The following is a 16,465-nucleotide window of genomic DNA, read 5'->3' as shown; positions in this document are numbered from 1 at the left end:
AATAACGCTTATAAAAGCATTGACAGCAACTGCCCCGTGTAAAATCCTCCATTGAAGATTTCCCAAAGGTGGTTTACTTTCTTATTTAAAACTTTAACACAGTTTTGAAACAATTTCAGAGAGACTCTCATTAAGACAGAAGGGTAAGTCGTTGTGTGTGCGTGCATGCTAACAGTTTATCATTGCACACTGCTGCAGTGTGATCAATTAGACAGCTGGCTCTCTCAAGTTTACACCACAGTAAAAAATAAAATCCTTGTAAACACACACACATATAGCCTTCTCTCCCTTAGCATGGTTAATTATACAAAATGTTGAATAAACTGAAAGGAAGCCTGTATCTGTTTAGGAAAAAAGCATGCTGTACATAAAAACAAGTATTTGATAAATATTTCTTTCAAAAACATGAAAAAAAAACCTTGTGAATGATATATACATTAACACACACACACTTGCATTACAGTAAAAAAAAAGAAACATTGATCAATTAAAAATGGAAGTATTTTTTGGAGGCATATTTTTTCCATCCATCTAAACATGACTTTCGGTTGTCATGCTTCAACTTTAGCAGAGAAACCAATGAAAGAATAGTTATAATCTTATTCTCCTCCGGCAGTGTGTGTGTGTGTGTGTGTGTGTGTGTCTTGAAAGGGCATTGGCCCCACAGGGGGGCCCCCTGCCTGCGACCCACCGCCTGACATCCATCAGAACAACACAGTTAGCAAAAACACTCGGTCACAACCTGCCAAAATCTACAGGCGTAATCGGTATACAGCTTCAAACTCTAAGGCGAGAGAGGAGGGGAGCTTTGTGGGTAGGAACAGTTAACTCACTGACTGCTTGTTAATACACAGGGTATATTTAAAACAAACGATTCTTGTTCTAATCTCGCCTTTAAAGCTCCAGTCCGTAACTTTTTTGGGTTAAAAATTAACCAAAATAAATTTGAACAAATAAATAACCAGCCAGTGTTCAAAACGATCTGCTTGCCTTAGCTCACTCGATTCAAAGCGGTAAGCTTGTATGTTTTTAATTCCAGTGGCACTGGTGGATTTCTACGGGGGATTCGGGCATGTCTTTGAGTCACTACTGTATGTCACATCTGTACACATAAAGAAGGTGTCTCGGCTAGTAGGCTACAAGTGTGAGGATGTTGGAGGTGGAGATTTATAGCCTTTTCTCACTGCACTTGATATAATTCCATTTTTCAATTTGGTGGTTGATCCAGAAAGGTTCAAACGACAATCACCAGTGATGACTAGATTCAACAATTGTAAAATGCAAAAGACTTCGGACAGAGTTTGGAAAAAGAGACTGTAGCCAGGCACATGCGTAAACAAGAACAAATATCTGTAGGGCGCACAAAGGGGACACGCACGTGAGAGGGATGGGGGGAGGGGGGATGGAATGACCGTTTGAATGACATTTTCTGTCCAATGATTCTAGGTGGTCTTGGAAATGATTGGCTGGAGTTTTGAGTCCTGCCTGTTCCACGGATGATTAAATTGCTTAATTTTAATTTCAGTGCTTCTACCTTAGTGGCTGTGAGTGGGTTAGAAATAGCATTGGAACAAGTAATTTTGGCAAAAAAAAAAAGGTTAAAAAAGAAAAAAAAAAAAAAATCACATACCCCACCTTTAAATCCCACCTATTTTAAACAGACTGCAGCAATTAACATTTTGTCAGAACATCCAGTAAATTTATTTTATTTTATAACAGTATCAAAAAGTACTGTTTGTTAATGTAATTTTGTTTAGTTCTCTATTCAAAATAGTGGGAGAATTGTGATTATTATAAACAAAATAATACAAAAAAATATTCTCAGTTTATCTAGACAATTCTAACCATAACTGAAAAAAAAATGGCATGACAGAAGTGCCTTTTATGGTTCTGCACAGTTCCAAAAAGCACCCAAAACAAGTCAACAAAATATTCTCTTAGAATAAAATACTGTGGAATACTGCATGAAAGCACAAGAAAAAAAACATGAAACTAGAAACTACAAAGCAGATTCAATAGATGAGCTTTAAATGTAATTTCGAAAGAAAAAAAAAAAAACTTTTGATGGATTTTCCAATCAGCTTTGTCGAAGGAATGCCCACTAAAATCCCTTCAAATTGTCAGAAGTTCCCCAGGGCTCACCCTCAGGTCCTTTTCTAATTTGTTGTTCATGCCGAATTTGGTGTTTGAAGCACTTCAGCAGAGTTAAAACAACATTTTTACATTAGCAACAAAGAATGCACTCTCAAATGGATCATCAGCCCTTTTTATATTTTCAGTAATGACCTTCAACCTGACTTTGCCAGGTAACACATTTCCAGGCTCAATTATCCCCCTTCAATAGATTTCAAAGGTGTTCTTTTGAAGCATAGAAGCATTATAATTAGAAGAAGCCTTCGCTCACGTAACGTGCCAAACACAAAGACGCTCAGTGGCTGCTAATTTCTTTGGCTGTCCTTACAGTTGTGTCTCATCACTGTTGATAATTCCTTCTTTCCTTCCACACATCCTAACACTCCTCACCAGCCGCGCTTGAGCCATGTGTGAAAGCCCTTTGTCTGTGTCTTACTCTTCTTCTGGTGAGACTCAAGAGCTGAAAGGAAAAAAATAACTTTTTCCCCTCATAAGCATACTCTGAAACATAACTAGAAGTTGGCAAAAAATTAAGTGAGAAGGGGGACACATTTCCACACATAATAATAAGCTAAACCAGCCTGGAACAGAGCCCTAAATATCTTTAAACCTGCTCATTTAAATGTGTTTGTGTAGCGCTGAGGCAGTTCATTGTGTAACGACAGACAAATCAGACAATTATTTGGTATATGTACCAAAAAAATCTTTAAAACTCACTCTGGGATATGTGGTCCCATCTCCCAGTGAGGGCAAGAAGGTCTTAGTAATCATGACTACGATTAGATAAATTGTTTTATTGCTGTTAAGAATGTGGTCAGGGCCCCTCCATTAGAACCGACTACCATGCATTCATTTATCGATGGACGGATCTATAAATGAGCAATGAGCATCCATTCCAGAACATTTTTGAGAATGATTCACTGTCTTGTATTTTGTGCATTTTATACTATGGTATGTATTTTATTATACAACCTAGGGTCAATGTAACCCCAGCTATATCATGTCTCCATTGAAATTAATAATTTACTCACACTTGAGTAATTGAGTTCATTACCTTCTCTTAGAATGCAGTGTTTGTTTGTTATATCTTGTTGAGCATTAAATGTGCCCTAGAATGTGTTGAAATAATATTTTAATTTTATCTCTGATATGTAGAGGGTATGTGGCTTATTTAAAGGCATTTTATGATTTTTATCAAACTTGTATATTTAAGTTCAGTAATTTCACTTAAATAACAATTAATAGGTAATTATCATTGCCATTTAAGTGAAATCACTGAACTTAAATATACAAGCTTGATAAAAATGATCATTCTAGAAGAAAATTTCAAATGGCACTTAGAGGCTTTTGCATCTGAACTCTTCATATGGTTTTACAAGTCCATAGAAATTGGAATGTTTTAAGTTTTGTTTAATCATTGAACAGTGTAGGCATGCTTTAGTGTCACTAATTGTCATTTAAGTTATTGAGGCAAACTTTAAAAGCAGAAGGAAGAGCCATTCTAAGCATTTTTATTTAACTCAGTGTTTTTTTAACTTTACAATAACTAACTCACAACTCATAACACTGTTATTAAACTCAGCTCAAAATAAATTTAAATTCCAAATTGATCCATATCGTGACATGCATCATATCGTGGCTGTAGTATCGTGTAGTACAATGATCCCATTGTTTGCAGATACTACTCTCCTAAATTGCTTCTTTTCTTTGATTTCGGGTCCTAATTAGGAGAAAACGAGCACATGAACTATTGTGTCGTGCTGCTTATATTAATCAAGCAGTAAAAACGGCCATTCCCACACCCAAAACAAAACGTCTGCGGATAAGAAAGAGCAGGCCACTCCACTTCACAGACAATGGGTAGAAGGAGAATTTTAGAATGGCATGACAGTCTGTTTTAAGAGACTTCATTCAACAACAGCTCATTCTTTTCATCATGCGCCATTACACGATTTATATGTCATTGCAAGTGAGCAGTACTTTCCAGTTTCGGTTTTAAATCTGATCAAGTGTTTACATGTCCTCTGGATTCGATTACAAAAGGTTTAAATCGCAACTTAAACCAATTTAAATTGTAACCAGATTTGGCCAATTCATTCTGATTGCTGTGGTTACATATGACTTTTTTATTCCGGCTGTGCTAGTAGTCCGGTTGCATTCGGATTATTAGAGTCCATGTAAACGCAGCAAAAATAAATCCATGTACATTTGCTTGGTTTTAGATAGCATACTGCAATTAAAATAAGACAAAATACAAATAACTGGTTTAACTTTTTCACTCAGCTTAATTGAATTTTACTACAATATAATAATATTTTTGTCATTGTCATTCATAACATTCAACCCTAGTAGTATGTAGTTACAAAGCCATTAAGGAAATCATAGATTTCATTTATAAGCTGAATAAATGAGACATGAACAAATAAGTAATTAATTACTATTATTTGTAAGAAAATGTATTGCTAGCAATAACAACAGCACCACTGGTCATATTTCACTTCCACATTTCAAAAAAAAAAAAAATTAAACACATGGGAAACAGGGAGTGCAGATATCCAGACAACTAATCATTAAGACAGCTAAACAACAGAGAAGGCGAAAGCACAAAGAGGTGTTTGATTATTATGCTGTGCTGAATCTCCCAGCACCCCTCTCCCCTGTGACCTCATCGCAAAGTTAACACAAACCATACTGGGTGACAGTGCCCATCCTGTAGTCCAGCAGAGATCAAAGTCACAGAAATAAGCTGATCCCAAAAAGGCCAGCATCCACCATAACAAAGCTAATGAAAAATCCCAGTTACACATAACGCCCACCCTTTAAAAAGTTAACATCAATGAACTGGCCCCCTAAACGGGTGTGCATGCTCACTCGCACACAAAACAGCCTTCGGCAGAGCCAATTAAGATCAAGTCTTCTGTTAACTTGTCATGCTGTCTAAGCAACAGCAGAAATGCAGCTGTTCAAGAGAATTGGCTACCATGGTGAAATGAGAGGGTTAACTGCACTCTTCCTCCACAGGACATATGTCAGTGTTAATACTGACTCCTTTAGTCAACAGCCCTGTGAATGGTCACCAGAATCCAGCACAAGAAAGGGCATTAATAAAAGAGTTTAACAGAGAATTGGGAGTGTAATGATTTAACTTCCTCACGGTTATGTTTTTACCATGGTGCCGTGTTCAATAAACATTGCCACAAGTCATTATAAGGGGGTGCACTAATCTGAGTGCACAAATATTATTTAAAAAAAAAAAGTTGAAGCTGAAGCTCGTCAGGCCAAACGTGAATCGGAAAAAAACACGGATCAACATGGGCAGTGCGTTTGAATTATGGAGAGACCTCCGCATTGACTAAATGCAGTAAATGTAACGTTATCATTAGGGGTGCACGATTCAGAAAATGTCACGATTCGATTCGATTCCGATTTTTTGTCTCGAGATTCGATTCAAAATCGATTTTCGATTCAAAAACGATTCTCGATTCAAAAAACGATTCGCAGGTCTACATAAATGTAGTTTACTTTTTCCTATGTGATTGATTGCAGTAGACATAATTTAAAAGAAAAGTTTGATATTACTTTATATGTCTTCATACAAAAATAAAAACTTTTGCAACTAAAAAGTGCGAAGTGCCAAGCTTTGGCCAGCTTTTAAATACATTTAATTCAAGTTTAAAATAAAACTTAAATAAAAAGCTTTTACATTTAGCTTTAAAGTGCTATAGTCAGATCAAACAAACAATTATGCTAAATGTGGTTTAAGGAGTAGGCCTACTTCAGCTACCAGGTTGACTGTTGAAATGTGAACTCGACTGGGCACATTGAACTTCCTAAAAATATATACTAATTTCATAGAACCCTTGCGAAAATATTTTAAATAGATTTAAAAAAGCCACCGCTAACTGGTAACATCTATGGTTAGATTGATTTGTTTAGATCCAGTGAAGTCGTTCATAGGCGAGTAATTTGCGGGTATCTCCAGTTAACTAGCAGAGCATTCATTTAGGTCGCTATTAAATAAGAGACCTGTTGTTTTTGAAATCAAGCTGAGCGCTCGTGTCTGCTGCAATCAGTGTCATGGATACAGTGTTCTCTGTGGCTCGCGCAGTCTTCTCTCGGACGCGCGCTTCAATCTATCGCCGTTGTGGAGACTCCGGTGAAATCACAAAATGAAATGCACACAAACGTGATGAACATATTCGGTTTTGATGAGAGAGAGAAAAAACTATACGAGTGCGGTTTAGAACCCGTAACCTCTGACACGCTTGGCAAAAGATCTACAGAACTCAAACATAAGATCTGCGGATCGATGCATTTATTTACGTGTTGAGCAGAGTGGCTGCACAGTTTGACCAGCGGGCGGCAAGAACTTGCAATAACTATTTATCAGACCGGCCCTCGCAGCCTCGAAACCATAGAAACACTACCGGACCACCGGTAAAAGTCCCGACTTACCTGATAGCCACTCCGCCCCTGCACGCCATTAAAAAATATAGCCTATGAATCGATTTTTGGAATTCTATGAATCGATTCTGAATCGGTAAAGATTGAATCGCGATTCAAATGTGAATCGATTTTTTTGCACACCCCTAGTTATCATAATACGAGCATGGAGCATTAGTTCAACGTCAAGCTAGTAAAAGTCGCCTATAATTGTAACGTTGCAGTGGGAGTTTACATGAGTTTCCAGCATGTTGTGTGTTGTGCCGAATTTCGACCCCTAGACAAATTATTATGAAATTCGTATTCAAAATTTGGCACAACACCGGTACCATGAGTGCCTCTTGTGTTCAAGCATGCACAAGAGCACGAGAGCTCTTGTAAAAATTGGTTGCAATCTGAAACATCACCGATAGAGGCTGCAAAAAAAAAATAAAAAATACATATAGCACCTTTAATGGACCTTCTAATTTCCTAGAAACCATCGCACTCTTTAAAGGTTCTCTAAGCGATGTGGGGCCAAAACATTTTTTGTCACATACATCAAACGTCTCCTCACTATCGGCTAGCTGCCTGTCCCCTAAACACACTGTAAAAAAACGCGGTCTCTGTAGACACCACAGGCTCCGAAAACGGCAACAAAAACAATCATGTCTCACCCGGACCACGAAACCTAACAAACAGTGTTCCAGCCAATCACTGGCAAGAAGTATTTTGAGGGTGGGTCTGGGGGGTTAGTGCGCGTGCACATGAAGGGGGTGTGTGTGTGAAGGAGAGGGAAGTTTGAAAAATGGCCGACACACGACCAAAGAGACGTCGTTCTGAAGAAAAAATTAAAAAGAAGGAGTCGGATAAAGAACGTGCGAAGTTCCGAATTTACATCGGTAGCAAAGCTTTTGAACGATGGCGAGAACTCCGGCGGCAGAAGGGCTTCCAGTCCGACATTCAGGTTGCTCTTTTTTTGCTTGACAGGTGGGTAACGTTAAATTGTTTTTTTTCTTCTAAATTGACGCTTATGTTCGCCAAACCCACACAAGGATAAAATTTGCTAGAACTATGCACGTTCACAATTATTTCAGGAAGCACGGAAGGGAGGGGGAGTTGAGATGCGGAGGGCATTCTCACATTTAGCACCAAAACTCTGGAATAGCCTTCCTGATATTGTTCGAGGCTCAAACTCGCTGTCCCAGTTTAAAACTAGATTAAAAGGTGCATCTCTTTAGCCAAGCATTCACATAATGCTTACCTTTTATACCACTGTTGAATCAGATCGAATGCATTCATATTATAAACAGCAGCTATGCTAATTATTTCCCATCTGCTTTTCTGCTGCTTTTCTGACTAGCATCTTGGGACGCTAGTCCCAAGGCAAATAGCGTTCGTCAGCTCGTTTATATCCAGCCTCTCACGGAGCCTTCAGATGCCCCAACACCTGTGATGAGATGACTAAACGCCTGTGAAGAGACGACTCCACGCTGGCGATATGTTATGCCCTAAATTACTACAAGATTAACCAACTATTTTTTCTATGTACATTTCTGAAATGCACTTTCCATAAAGCTGCTTTAAAACAATATGTATTGTGAAAAGCGCTATACAAATAAATTTGAATTGAATATACACTGGCTTGAGGGCGAGTAAATCATGGGCTAATTTTCATTTTTAAAGTGAACTAACTCCTTCAAAGATCAAAGAGATGTGTTTCAAAACAAGAGACTATCCAATACAAGCACAGACACTATTCTGCTTGAAAATCATTGACATCTATAAGACTTGTTTACCATCTTTAAAGTTTTAAACAGGTTAAGTAATGCAAATCAACAATAATCTGCAATAATAATAAATAAATTTGGTAATTTCAGGACAAATTGTTACTGTGAACAAGCATTTGTTAGAGTTTTTTTTTTTCTTTTCCCCAGACCAATGCTACAGTACTATGCGAGTCTGAGTGAGACAGGGCGCACATACGAGCACAGAAATGTTATAAGTACACTAATATGTATTCACATCTTTGTATGTCAAGTCAGTTTGACATGTTTTGTTGTGGTTTCTTTTTCTTGCAAGGTGTATGCTGAATGTCATAACTACCTTTCAAAATTGATGAAAACCTCATATAAATGTATTTATATTTTCTGAAACATCATTAAACAAGACGAACCGTGGTTCAAACACGTGCCGAACTGTGGGTGGCAAACCATTTGCTGTTTTTTTCGTATGTGAATCGTTTCACCCCTACTGAGTCAATGTATGAGTTTGTGTGACAGAGTGTGTAGGATTTTGGCGTTGTGGAATCTGCATGTGGCTTTAAACTGAGCCCCAGTGACACTACGCCATCCAATTACCTGATGCAAACACATCCCACTGAATATTCTACATCTACTGCCCATGTACGCACACCAGAACGTGAAAGAGAATAAAATTCAAAGAATTAAAAAGCTGGCGAATGGTAATTTATCTTTTTTTTTTTTTTTTGTGAGGATGTGAGGCACTGTAAGAGATGAAGCGTGAGACTTTCTCCTCTCAACAGCCTTTGTATCAGGCAACATCTGAAACTGGGAGGATTTTTACACTGCATGTGTTTACACCTCTTAAATAACAGGGAGGAAGTTACTGTTTAAATTTGGTTGAGTGCTGTAATGTGCAAATGGATCTTCAACAGAGGCTTTCTGTCACTGCAAAAAAAACAGACTTTTCACACAAAAACTGGGATTCCACTGTACACCCGGGAGGACGTCTGAAACCTGAACCCCAAAAACAACCCCCATACTGCCGTGTCAGTGACAAAATTACAGAAAATGTTGACAACTGTATGGGTTTCACCTTAGCAGTGTCACACTGATTAGCACAGTCCACTGTAAAATTGTTAATTGTTCAACTTAACATATGCAGAGATAAGCCAATCATAAAAAAAGCTCATTTACACTACCGCTCAAAAGTTTTTCTCTTTTTTATTAATTATTTTTAGCAAGGATGCATTCAATTGATCAAGTGACAGTTAAGACATTTGTATGATAATGTTACTTTTTATATACTGTATATATATATATATATATATATATATATATATATATATTATTCTTTTAAAGTTAAAATCACACTAAGGATGATAACTATAAAGATTAATAAAAAAATATATATAGTTCTAAAAATAACTCCCAATATTGAAGAATGGGAGAGTTCACACCAAAATGATAACGGCACAGAGAAACGATGTAGTTGTAATCACTTTCAGAGCGATTTTATCCAGCTGATGAACGATAAAAATATTGACAGCCAATCAGAATCCATCCTGCTGTAACAAGCTTGAGCATTTAAAGTAACAGAAACAGACAACCACGCACTTGGAATAAACAAAGATATCATCCACTGGTGTGGAGTAATCTTTATAGATCCTGGTGTGAACAGGCCTTTAATTAAGAATACTGCATCATGGTTTCCATAAAAAAAATTAAGCATTACAAAAAATTTTTTAAACTGATGACAAGAAATGCTTCTTGGCCACCAAATATTAATAGAATGATTTCTGAAGGATCATGTGCCACTGAAGACTGGAGTAATGAAGCTGAAAGTTTTTGTATATTGTAATAAAATTTCACAGTATTACTACTACAACTGTATTTCTGATCAAATAAACCCAGCCTTGGTGAGCATAAGAGACTATATACATGTAAGCAATAAGGTACGAGAGGCTGTGCTGTATCGTGAATAAGTAACGGCTGAAGGGCGTTGTTAGGCACGACGTGAAGCGGAGTGCCTGCAACCCCTTCAGCCGTTACTTATTCACGATACAGCACTTGCCTCGAGTACCTTATTGCTTTTATAAAACGGTTGCCACACAATATTAAAGTAAAAAACAATGTATTAGTGCAACTTTCTTGAAGTAAAATCACTAAAAGCCATCCTTCCGCTAGAAAAAAATAGTCCCTGAGCGTGAACAGCAACAACGTTCCAATGTGTAAAAATGCATGAAAGCTCAAATAAAAACAACATAGAACAACATGGCTATGGGCGCAGCGGTCATAGCCATGTTTTATCGAGAATAAACAAGCACAGCTCTTGACCAATCAGAATGAAGGATTCGAACTGACCGTTTTATATATATATATATATATTAAAAGTTTTGAAAGGTACAATAAAAAAAACGTTTAACACTAAACATCAGAGAGAGGGTGGAAAACAGTAATGTAATGCTATTGCATCTGCTTTGGTGCCAAAAACACTCAGCATAAGGAATATAGAATAAAACTTCTATAACATCCACACTTTCATGTACTACATGTATTGGCCTCAATGCCAGTAATCAACATTGCTTTCACCACCTTACTACAGTTTCATTACATCAGAAGTTTACAAAAATGATAAAGCACATAATATCATCTAAAAAGAATAATACAAACTTTCTCAATTGGTTCTAAAACAAAATAAAAAACTACATTTATAAGCTCTGTTATTTTTCATATCTTTGATTTGAATAAATCAACACTTAAATCACTGCTGTGGGTCAGACTAACACATTTTTTCTATCCCGGTGGGAAAATCAACCTGAATGCACAATGACTTATGGGGACTCACGTCACCGTGCGGACCTAAATTGAGGTCCACATGAGGAAACAAGCAGCATATAAATCATCCAGAATGATTTTTTTTTTTTTTTTTAATGTAAAAATGCAGAAAGTTTTCTGTGATGGGTAGATTTAGAGGTAGGGGTAGTGTAAGGAGATATACAGATACAGGAATATACAGTTTGTTTTCTGCAATTCAAATTAACAAAGAAACAGATTTAAGAAAGGTTCATGTAATCTGGATTTGCTCAATACGACCAACTCACAATCACACATGTACAAAACAATCATCAACTACAGAGAGGAAGAGATAGACAGAGACAGTGTGCCTCTCTTAAGAGATAAAAGAGCCATAGGGTAATGCTGAAAAAGATGTAGAGAACAGAGATGGGGATAAAAACAGACACGAGGTCATGAACAGCTAATTATCCTGTCAGTAGTAATGCACTCAAGCCTGTGATCACCACAGGGTCATCCGTACTACATGCACCAGAGAGAGAGAGAGAGAGAGGTGTGTTTTAAGTTAGCAGATGAGTCTTTCTGTGAGCTCAATGAGAGTCCTTCACCTCTTGGATATGGGTACATGGTCTGAGAGAAAACAGATTTAACACATTATAATCCTTCACAGAACTTCTCATGTGTTATTCAAGATGTTCCCCTCCATTTCCACATAGCCTTTCTCTTAGCACTCCGTGGTCCATTATTAGCTGTAAAAATGACACTTTCATTGCCCCATTGTCATCAAAATGCTCAAGTCTGCATCCTTCAGCACCAAGCCTTCACCTTTACACTCCTGTTCGCTTTCTTTTTTCTTTTAGCCTCCACTTCGCATCATAGCAAATTCTCTTGCAGTCCATCTCTTCCCATTAAAAAGGCAGATTTTATTTGTCTCTTCTTGTTCTTCCCTAAACCACTCTATTTCCCTTATTTGAATAACTCCTGTCATGTAGCTTATAGTGAAAGTGACCCTGAGCTGAATCAAAGCATGACACAAAACAAAATACATGTGCATTATACAAAAAGTACAAAGCAGCTAAATAAAAGTAAAAGTTTTGATCTTGTTTTTCAAATTCATCAAGTTCAATAGGTCTGCCATGCCTTTTACCCACCACGCAGATGTTTCTTACCTATTGGTGACGAGGTAGAGATGTGGCATCACGTGGCAGCCGTTTCTCACACTCTTCGTCAGAAGAGCTCAGCCTCGTGGATTCTGCGGCATGCCTCTATGCTTTAATTTACTGTATAATTATGTGTCCAGAAAGAGATCTGAAAAAAGAAGCAGAAGAGACTGGTGTGAAGTCACAAAAATGTCACAGAACGAGAGTACATAATATATATACATATACATATATACATATATATATATATATATATATACACACACACACACACACACATATACATATACACACATATACATATATACATATATATATATATATATATATATATATATATAGCACTTTATCAATCGAATTAAAACTGTTGTTTGTAACTTGGACACAAACCAAAAGACAAGATTATTCATAAATTAATTCTGCAAAAACAGCTGCAGTTCACTTAACTGTAAATGGAATCAAATTACAATCTATAATAATAACCCAAGAAGGTTATTATTATAGATTGTAATTTGATTCTGCTATATCACATTACTACTGAGTTCAAAATGTTTACATGTTTTTCTCCATCATAAAATCAGCCCACAGCAAAGCTAAAAAAAAAAAAAAAAAAGTCTTCGCAAAGCACTGGACAGTCAGGTATTTAAGGAGGAGGAACCGCTCAAGGACAGTTGATCAGTCTGAAGCCCTGTAGGACTCAGGCCAGTTCAGAAATCAATCCCATCATCCCCTAGACATAACTTCAAACACAATCTGGGCTCTAACTGCTCTACACTCTGAGGGATGCCCAAATCTCCTCAGCTTAACACCATTATCATCTAAAAAACCTGCTCACGGCGGTACTGAGGGATGGATTCACTCTCCCGTCAACTAGAAGAATGTGTGTGTGTGTGTGTCCAGTCTAGTACAGCAGGTGTTAGTGTAAAGCGAGAGATTATTGGTCACATGGCGGACTCACTGATGACTGGATTAAGCCCCTTTCAGATCAGTCATTGAACTCCAACGCATTGGAGCAAAGCATCAACTGCAGTAGGATGGGTCCAGGTAAGGGAATGTGGTCCGGCAGCTGCACGAGCGCCCCTGTGTCTGGTCCAAGGGGGCGAGGAGTAGGGGCTGAGTGGTATATATTGAGTTTGTACGATATATCTTTTTTTATAAATTATGTGGAATGAGGCAATTCCATTTATATTGATATAAAGTATATTACTTTGCAAGCGCATCTGAAGAATAGAAGAGGACGCATATGAACGGCTGCGGGGAACATACATAAAACATGAGCCATGCTTTATAATAAGGGCTTCAAAATAACTGGCGAAATATAGTTAAGATGCAAGGCCAATAGTTTTAAGTGGCTTGCCCCATCAGATGCTCTGAGACACGTGTGCTGACAGACACTTGCTCTGTTTAATGCGTTTGAGATGTGGTGCTTTCCTTAGTGCATAACTTACATTTTAAAGGTTTATTCTCCATTAGTATTCTGTAAACGTTAGAAAGTCATGCAAATATTTCCATTTTGCTGTCAGGAGAGGATGTGCGTACTGCAAGTAAATCTCCGCTAAAATTCCACAGATTTCCATAAACAAGCGATGTCGCACGGATGCACACCAAACAGATGGAGTGCAATAATCCTTACTAAAATGTATCGTTGGACAATAATTTGCCATGTAGAATTTTAAACCTACAAGTGTATTTTTATCAAAAAAAGTCACTATTATAATGGGGTAATAAAAGGCTAACATTAGTATGTGATTTTTATTTCTTTCTTTTTTTTGTGAATTTAAAAATAAAATCATTTTTGTTTTTAGATTGTAATGTTAGAATGAGCATTGTTTGAAGGAAAGCATTTGGCAGGATGTGCTTCACATCCAGACCACGAGTTTTTGTGCGTCGGCAGACTAAGTTTCTTCGGTGTGTTCTGCACGGTTCTGTGCCGTCGGCTTTGTTTTGCCCGATTCAACATGTTGAATTGGCGTCGAGCCGTCTGGGAAAGAAGAAGACAGAAGGCTGTTCTTATGTTACGTCATCTTACCTGAGTGTTCCTTGGTGAATATTTCAATATTAACATGAGCGGAGTGGAATGAAGAAAGAGTTTAGCAGGATTGATATTTAAAACGGTAAGCACACGCTGCTTTGTTTATGGTATGTGTCTCTGCAGCCGGCAGTGTCAGTTTTCCTTTTTGAATGACGAATATAGACTAATATATCTGCAACTATGATAGACAGTTGGCTTATTTACACGCAGGCGCAGAATGCACATTCTAGCTGACAGTCGCCTGTAGTTCTCTCGGTGTGTTCAAGTGCAGCTTTTTACCCCGACGAGAGGCGACAACACAATCGGCTTTCATCAGCGCTAGTTCGCCGGTGTCGGCTTGGTGTGTTCCGGGCTTAAGGGAACACAGCTGTCTTTGAACACAATGAGGCCGCAATGAAACAGCCAATCAGAGCAGAACTCCTCATTACTATTCATCATGACCCTTCCAAATAAGGTAAAAACAGACTAGAGCCAAAAGACATTCTAGAGCCAATTTCTAGAGTTGAAAATGGACCTGTAAAATCATATCTGGACATTTGAAATGCTTTTAAATAAGCCACATATAGATATTAGAGACAAAATTAAAATATTTCAACTCATTTAGGGCACGTTTAAATTACTTGTGTGTAATATTTCAAGTTTTAAACTCTTTCTTATATTATTATTTATGAAAGATATAACGTAATATGTGTTTGGAATAACATGAGAGTGAGTAAATGACGACATTTTCAGTTTGGGGGGGGCAACTATGACTTTCAAATATGATCCCATAAAACTGCCAGTTGTCCTTCCCATAACAAAGTGAACACATTCGATGGGAAGAAGCAGAGAAGGCAGCTGCACAGGATTCTCACCTCTCCACTCTAATTGAAGAAGTTAGTTATTATGCCATCTAATGAGCTTTAGAAAGTCAATTCCTTGACAAGCACAATAATAATTAAAATTGATACTGAGCCTGAGAGCATCTATTCAGCACTGCAAAAGAATCACAATACTATTGATTTTCACACCTTTACTGCAAAGAGATGAAAAAAAGAAACAAGTCCCTTCATCTGATGATGGATAGATGGAGGTAGAAAACAGTTTCCTGATGTCCTTCTCACAAACTGCACATAAACAGATCTTCTCAAAGCACTCGCTTCCTTGTCGAGAAAGCAAAAATAAATAAATAAAATCTAAAACAAAAATCCAGAAAATCACATTGTATACTATGATTTAAGTAATTCAATTCATTTTCAAGTAATTCATCAAACACTTGTTCGGCCCATTGTATAAATCACAACATGGAAGCATATAAAAACTGAAAGTAGATCAATGTTAAAAGCCAATTCAGGTTTACACATCACATGCAGCTTAATCAATATTAGACCCAACAATTGAATTAAATCACAATTGCCAAAAGGTGCTTTAGTAGTTAAAGAATGAATTTGAGCACAAGAGATAAGAGTGAGAGAGATGAAGTGAGAGAGTGAAAGAGACAAGATAGAGACAGATGATCAACTCAGCACCGGACGGCAATCTACAGCTAGGAGAGATGGAAAGACAGAACCAGCAATAAAAGAGAGAAGTAGAAAAGACAGAAGATGAGAAACAAAGTGAAAAAGTGAGCTGAATAAAAATGGAAGCATAAAAAAGAAGGTGACCGATTACATGCAAGAACAGTTTTAAACGTCCTGCATCGACATTAGATTTCCTTTGATAACGGCCATAAATTATAAAACTGTTATCATGAGGTGTGGGCCATTAAAGGAATAAGCATAGTTCACAATTTTGGAGTGAATTATTCCTTAAAGAACCATTACAAGATATCAAATTTATATGAGAAGGGTGACCTCATTCAAATGCTAATTTAAATGGAACCTCAAACCCCAAAGTACTAATTTGTATTCAGTCTGGCAATTATTGTTAGGTTACAGCTGATAACCGACAAATGCCGATTTTGTAAATCTATATTAAAGGAGCTGTATGTAAGAAATTTATTTCAAATAATCATAAAATGGCCTTGAAAACTCACTAGAAATTAAGAAATCATGATCATTTCAAATACTTATATCATTTACTTATAAGTTGCAGCCCTCAACTGATGTTGATGTTGTCATGTTGTGTTTTGTTCTGATGCGCCACCCTCCACCTATATCACTTTTCTTTAAAGTCCCTGTAAAGTCAAAATTAAGTATGTG

General features: G+C 37.3%; 1 protein-coding gene across 1 annotated transcript in view; it reads right to left on the bottom strand.

Moving 5' to 3' along the window:
• Nucleotides 1-16,465, bottom strand: part of spop (speckle type BTB/POZ protein) — a 78,299-nt gene that overhangs the window by 42,925 nt on the left and 18,909 nt on the right. The window contains exon 2 of the mRNA XM_039670097.2: nt 12,263-12,401. The gene's annotated coding sequence lies outside the window, so the exon portion shown is untranslated. The remainder of the gene's footprint in view (nt 1-12,262; nt 12,402-16,465) is intronic.

Source organism: Pimephales promelas, chromosome 3, assembly GCF_988280905.1.
Source record: "Pimephales promelas chromosome 3, fPimPro1.hap1.1, whole genome shotgun sequence".
In the NCBI taxonomy this organism is placed as follows: Eukaryota; Metazoa; Chordata; class Actinopteri; order Cypriniformes; family Leuciscidae; genus Pimephales; species Pimephales promelas.
Note: the sequence above shows the minus strand (reverse complement) of the source record. Positions and strands in the feature narration are given on the sequence as shown.